A 6,760-nucleotide genomic window follows, 5' to 3' on the forward strand; every position below is an offset into this window, starting at 1 on the left:
AACAATTAAGACATAAAAAAGTACGGAAATTTCATGATACTTGAGGGAGACATCATTTTGTTGTTGTTGTTTACTTTAAATCAAGTTTTTCTGAATCAACATCACCAACATTTTTATCTACATAATTCTCACTTCATGATGTGAGAGATCTTCTGGGGGGTTTCTAGAACTTCTCACATAACTGGAATTGATTATTTTGGTCATTTATCTTTCACATATTTTTAAATTTTTATTACATTTTTAATATTTACAAAAAACAAAAGGAAATGCATTTTCCTTGGACTTCAAAAATCTGACCTTTGTTTTTTCATCTTTCTTAATTGGTGTGGAAATAATGTAGCCATCATGACGTCAATTTGAACCTTTAAAGTTCTGGAAAATTCAAAAAGGAAAACAGTCCAGTAGGTAACACTTGTATCTAGCAGGTGGCAAAAAATCAAATGAAAATTCATAAGACACGGCGATAAAAAGATAAATATTTGGCAATACATAGTATTTAGTGTAAGTTGGGCTTTGTACTTGGCCCATTATCAGCATTGATGCCAATTTGTCATTTTTATTTTCAGTTATATTTTAAATTTTGACTTGAACTTTTTATATTATATATTGATGTTTTTCTATATTGCATGTATTTTTAAAATTTGGAACTTCTAAAAAATCAGAGCCATATGCACGAGTAGTTCTAATGCACCAGACGGGGGAGAGTTGTATTTATCCGGTTTTACAGAATAAAGAAGTAACTCATCCAGTTTTGGAGTTGAGGTTTGTAATATCGGAAGTACCATTATGCTCCCGGGTGCAAATGCAGCCGAGTGAACAGTAAATCCTGAAAATATTAAAAAACTCTGTTTTTTTTTTGTTGACAAACATTCTTGTGTATTCTCCCTAACGTTTAAATTTTCATGAAGTGGCCACATTCCTGATGCTTTAGGTAGCAAAACCAAAAACTGGCAGCCCAAAATGTTTAAAAAAGAGCTTTTTTAAGAGTACTGGTTTTGTTTTTTTGCCCTGAGCACATCAAATGTTGTTTCTTCACAAAATTTTGCACGGATGTAGAACATTCAAACATGTGCGCTGTAAAAAATAAAATTCAGAACTTTTAGATTTTTTTCTATTTTTTCGAATTGTACTGTTCATCAAGGTGCGCATGCAACCGGGCAGGCGGGAACAGAGAAACTCCATGTCGTTCGGAATATGCATTGTACTCCCTCCGTTCCAAAATAGATGACTCAACTTTGTACTAACTTTAGTATAAAGTTGAGTCATCTATTTTGAAACGGGGGAGTATATACTACTACTTGGTCAATTGTTGAGTGCTGAAGGCTGAAAAACACGTCTTTCACTTCAAAAACTTGACATGAAATATTTCTTTTCTTTTTTCCCCGAACAGCCAAAAACAGCTCCCTTCCTACGGGGTATCTCAATCCAGTCAAAACGGGGGATGAAAAAAACGGAACGGAACGGATAGTGACGCCGCGGTGTCTCCCCCTCGCCAAGTTTCGTTTCGTCCGTGCCAAAACGTGCGAGCAATGGCAACGTGGGAAACTCCGGCAAGACAAGACAAGCGTGGCCCAGACGCGCCGCTCCTTCCGGCGAGCCGACCGCCTCCTCCTCCACCGTATATATCCCACGCGCCACCACGCCACCACGCGGCAGCCCCATCCATTCCTAGTTCCAACCATCCCAGCTCCCCCACGTGGTCCATAGCGGGAACACATCAGGAGATCCAAAGTTCCCACGGCTCCATCCCCATCGTTTCCATCGATTCATCTCGCCGTCTCGTGATCTCTTGGCGCGTGTGGGTACATACAGCCATGGCCACCGGAGGCGGAGTAGTGCTCAACCTGCGCGTCCCGTCGGCTTCAGTGGCGCCGGCGCGGCGGTGTGGGACGGCGTCGTCGTCGGTGAGATGCGGGAGCGCGCGCGGGGCGGCGCCGGCGAGGCATACGGGCGGGGCGCTGGAGGAGGACCACTACCGGACGCTGAGGCTGGCGCCGGGGGCCACCAGGGGCGAGGTCAAGAGGGCCTTCCACCGCCACTGGTAGAAAAAGAGGCTTCCGTCCAGCCCCATTAGTCGCGAAACTGTAGGAACCGCGACTAATGAAGTCTTTAGTCGCGGTTCGGCAGACGAACCGCGACCAAAGGCCTGGGCCCAGGGCGCTCGGTGGCCAGCTGGTGCACGTGAGGGGATTTAGTCGCGGTTGGCCAGGCCAACCGCGACTAAAGGTGCCCAAAGGCCTTTAGTCGCGGTTGGCCAGGCCAACCGCGACTAAAGCTCCTCCCCTATATATACCAGTTCAGCACGCTCACTTAGCCATTTAGTGCCACTTCTCTTCACAAGCTTCACAAGGGGGTGTAGGTTTGCTTTTGGTTCCTCTTATGCACACAAGGTGTTTGATGAAATGCCCCAAGAGGGTGAAACAAACATGATATGAAGTGTTGGAGCCACACTTGAGGTTTCTCATTTATTTTTTCCTCCTCGATCGCGGTTAGCAACTTGAACCTTTCATGCATGTGTGTCATTGATAAAATATGCATGTGTGTTGTTCATTGTTTAATTTCTATTGTTTATAGCTAGTTAGTTTAACAAATGCATGATGGTTAATTATATATTTTATATTATAATAATGCAGATGAATCGGCAATGGATGTACGGTAACCGACTATCCCGCGAGTTCACTACGGGTTTGAAAGATTTCCTCGTAGTGGCTAATGCGAACAAGCAGAAGGGTTTTGTTATCTGTCCATGTGTTGACTGTAAGAATCAGAAGGGTTACTCTTCCTCAAGAGAAGTTCACCTGCACCTGCTTCGGCACGGTTTCATGCCAAGCTATAATTGTTGGACCAAGCATGGAGAAAGAGGGGTTATAATGGAAGAAGATGAAGAAGGGGATGATTTCATTGATGAAAGCTATCTTGCTCATTTCGGTGATACTTTCATGGAGGATGCTGAAGGTGAAGGGGAAGGTGAAGGGGCAGGTGAAGGGGAAGGTGAAGGGGAAGGTGAAGGTGAAGGTGAAGAAGAGGCACGTGATGAGACCGTTGATGATCTTGGTCGGACCATTGCTGATGCATGGAGACGCTGCGAAACTGAAAAGGAGAGGGAGAATTTGGATCGCATGTTAGAGGATCACAGAAAGTCGTTGTACCCTGGATGCGATGATGGTCTGAAAAAGCTGGGTTGCACACTGGATTTGCTGAAATGGAAGGCACAGGCAGGTGTAGCTGACTCGGCATTTGAAAACTTGCTGAAAATGTTGAAGAATATGTTTCCAAAGAATAACGAGTTGCCCGCCAGTACGTACGAAGCAAAGAAGGTTGTCTGCCCTCTAGGTTTAGAGGTTCTGAAGATACATGCATGCATCAACGACTGCATCCTCTACCGCGGTGAATACGAGAATTTGAATGAATGCCCGGTATGCACTGCATTGCGTTATAAGATCAGAGGCGATGACCCTGGTGACGATGTTGAGGGCGGGAAACCCAGGAAGAGGGTTCCCGCCAAGGTGATGTGGTATGCTCCTATAATACCACGGTTGAAACGTCTGTTTAGGAACAAAGAGCATGCCAAGTTGTTGCGATGGCACAAAGAGGACCGTAAGTCGGACGGGGAGTTGAGACACACCGCAGATGGAACGCAATGGAGAAAGATCGACAGAGAGTTCAAAGATTTTGCAGCTGACGCAAGGAACATAAGATTTGGTCTAAGTACAGATGGCATGAATCCTTTTGGCGAGCAGAGCTCCAGCCATAGCACCTGGCCCGTGACTCTATGCATCTACAACCTTCCTCCTTGGTTGTGCATGAAGCGGAAGTTCATTATGATGCCAGTGCTCATCCAAGGTCCGAAGCAACCCGGCAACGACATCGATGTGTACCTAAGGCCATTAGTTGATGAACTTTTACAGCTGTGGGGCAGACCTGGTGTCCGTGTGTGGGATGAGCACAAAAAAGAGGAATTTAACCTACGAGCGTTGCTTTTCGTAACCATCAACGATTGGCCTGCTCTTAGTAACCTTTCGGGACTGTCAAATAAGGGATATAATGCATGCACGCACTGCTTACATGAGACTGAAAGTGTACATTTGCCAAATTGTAAGAAGAACGTGTACCTTGGGCATCGTCGATTTCTTCCGAAAATTCATCCAGTAAGAAAGAAAGGCAAGCATTACAACGGCAAGGCAGATCACCGGCCAAAGCCTGCGGAACGCACTGGTGCTGAGGTATTTGATATGGTCAAGGATTTGAAAGTCATCTTTGGAAACGGTCCTGGCGGACAATCAGTTCCGAAGGGAGCTGACGGGCACGCAGCCATGTGGAAGAAGAAATCTATATTCTGGGAGCTAGAATATTGGAAAGTCCTAGAAGTCCGCTCTGCAATCGACGTGATGCACGTTACGAAGAATATTTGCGTGAACCTCCTAAGCTTCTTGGGCGTGTATGGGAAGACAAATGATACAAAGGAAGCACGGCAGGACCAGCAACGTTTGAAAGACCCTGATTCCGGAATGGTTTCAAGGTCGTGCCAGCTACGCTCTGACCAAAGAAGAGAAGGTCATCTTTTTTGAATGCCTGAGCAGTATGAAGGTCCCGTCTGGATTCTCGTCCAATATAAAGGGAATAATAAACATGGCGGAGAAAAAGTTCCAAAATCTGAAGTCTCACGACTGCCACGTGATTATGACGCAATTGCTTCCGATTGCTTTGAGGGGGCTCCTGCCGGAAAATGTTCGAGTAGCCATTGTGAAGCTATGTGCATTCCTCAATGCAATCTCTCAGAAGGTAATCAATCCAGAAGATCTACCACGGTTACAGAACGATGTGATCCAATGTCTTGTCAGTTTCGAGTTGGTGTTCCCGCCATCCTTCTTCAATATTATGACGCACCTCTTGGTTCACCTAGTCGAAGAGATTTTCATTCTCGGTCCTGTATTTCTACACAATATGTTCCCCTTCGAGAGGTTCATGGGAGTATTAAAGAAATATGTTCGTAACCGTGCTAGGCCAGAAGGAAGCATCGCCAAGGGCTATGGAAATGAGGAGGTAATTGAGTTTTGTGTTGACTTTGTTCCTGACCTTAAGCCGATTGGTCTTCCTCGATCGCGGCACGAGGGGAGACTAAGTGGAAAAGGCACGATCGGAAGGAAATCAACGATAATGTATGGACAGCCATTCTCTGACTGAAGCACACCACACTATACTGACCAATTCCAGCTTGGTGGCTCCGTACTTTGAGAAACACAAGAATATTTTACGCTCGGACAACCCGGGGAAGCCTGAATCCTAGATTAGGAAGGCCCACATGGAGACTTTCGGCAGTTGGTTGAGAAAACATTTAATGAATGACAATGATGTTGTAGATCAGCTGTACATGTTGGCCAAGACACCATCTTCGACTATAACGACTTTCCAAGGGTACGAGATAAATGGGAATACATTTTACACGATCGCCCAAGATAAAAAGAGCACCAACCAAAACAGTGGTGTCCCCTTTGATGCAGCAACCGAGAATGGGCAAAAGGTCACATATTATGGTTACATAGAGGAGATATGGGAACTTGACTATGGACCCTCCTTTAAGGTCCCTTTGTTCCGGTGCAAATGGTTCAAGCTAACAGGAGGTGGGGTAAAGGTGGACCAGCAATACGGAATGACAATGGTGGATTTCAACAATCTTGGTTACCTTGACGAACCATTCGTCCTAGCGAAAGATGTCGCTCAGGTTTTCTATGTGAAGGACATGAGTAGCAAACCGAGGAAACGGAAAGATAAGAAAACGATCAGTACATCATGCGATGATCCAAAGCGCCACATTGTTCTTTCAGGGAAAAGAAACATCGTGGGAGTGGAGGACAAGACAGACATGTCAGAAGATTATAATATGTTTGCTGAAATTCCGCCCTTCAAAGTGAACACCGACCCAAGCATTAAGTTAAATGATGAGGATGCTCCATGGATATGGCACAATCGTAAGCAAGCAGGGACACAAGGGAAGAAATGATGTGTAATAATTTATTGTACCAAACTTTGTTGAATGGATCATGTGAATTATATTACCCGTGATGTGTTTGGTGTCCATTTTCGAATGATTCGAGATACCACTGATGATACATGAAATTTGGAGTGATTTAGTCATACTCCTGCCTAGGCGTATAATATGCATACTCGTAGTCTTCATAGCCGCCGCCGTTGTACTCGTAGTCGTCGCCTTCTAAGTTGCCGCCGTCGTCGTCGCTGCTGTCGTCGCTGTCGTCGGGCGGCGCTCGTGGCTCGAACTGAGGGTAGCGCAGGCGGGGATATCGCCGGCCGTGATGTAGTCCATGACGCTCTGCAGAGTCCGGCCGTACCACCATAGCCGACGGCCGGCCTCTGGTATATTATTTTGAATTGAATTAATTTTATTTTTCTTAATTTTTTGATATATTATTTGTATTTTTAGAATTTTGAATTGAATTAGTTTTATTTTTCTGAATTTTTTGATATAATATTTGTGTTTTTAACATATTGAATTGAATTAGTTCTATTTTTCTGAATTTTTTGATATATTATTTGTATTTTTAACATATTGAATTGAATTAGTTTTATTTTTCTTAATTTTTTGATATATTATTTGTATTTTTAAGATTTTGAATTGAATTAGTTTTATTTTTCTGAATTTTTTGATATATTATTTGTATTTTTAACATTTTGAATTGAATTAGTTTTATTTTTCTTAATTTTTTGATATATTATTTGTATTTTTAGAATTTTGAATTGAATT

At 43.8% G+C, this 6,760-nt stretch overlaps 1 pseudogene; it reads left to right on the forward strand.

Moving 5' to 3' along the window:
- Positions 1 to 2,648: 2,648 nt before the first annotated feature.
- The window catches only part of LOC119339437, a 9,561-nt pseudogene continuing 5,449 nt past the window's right edge, over positions 2,649 to 6,760 (forward strand).

Source organism: Triticum dicoccoides, chromosome 7B, assembly GCF_002162155.2.
Source record: "Triticum dicoccoides isolate Atlit2015 ecotype Zavitan chromosome 7B, WEW_v2.0, whole genome shotgun sequence".
NCBI lineage: Eukaryota > Viridiplantae > Streptophyta > Magnoliopsida > Poales > Poaceae > Triticum > Triticum dicoccoides.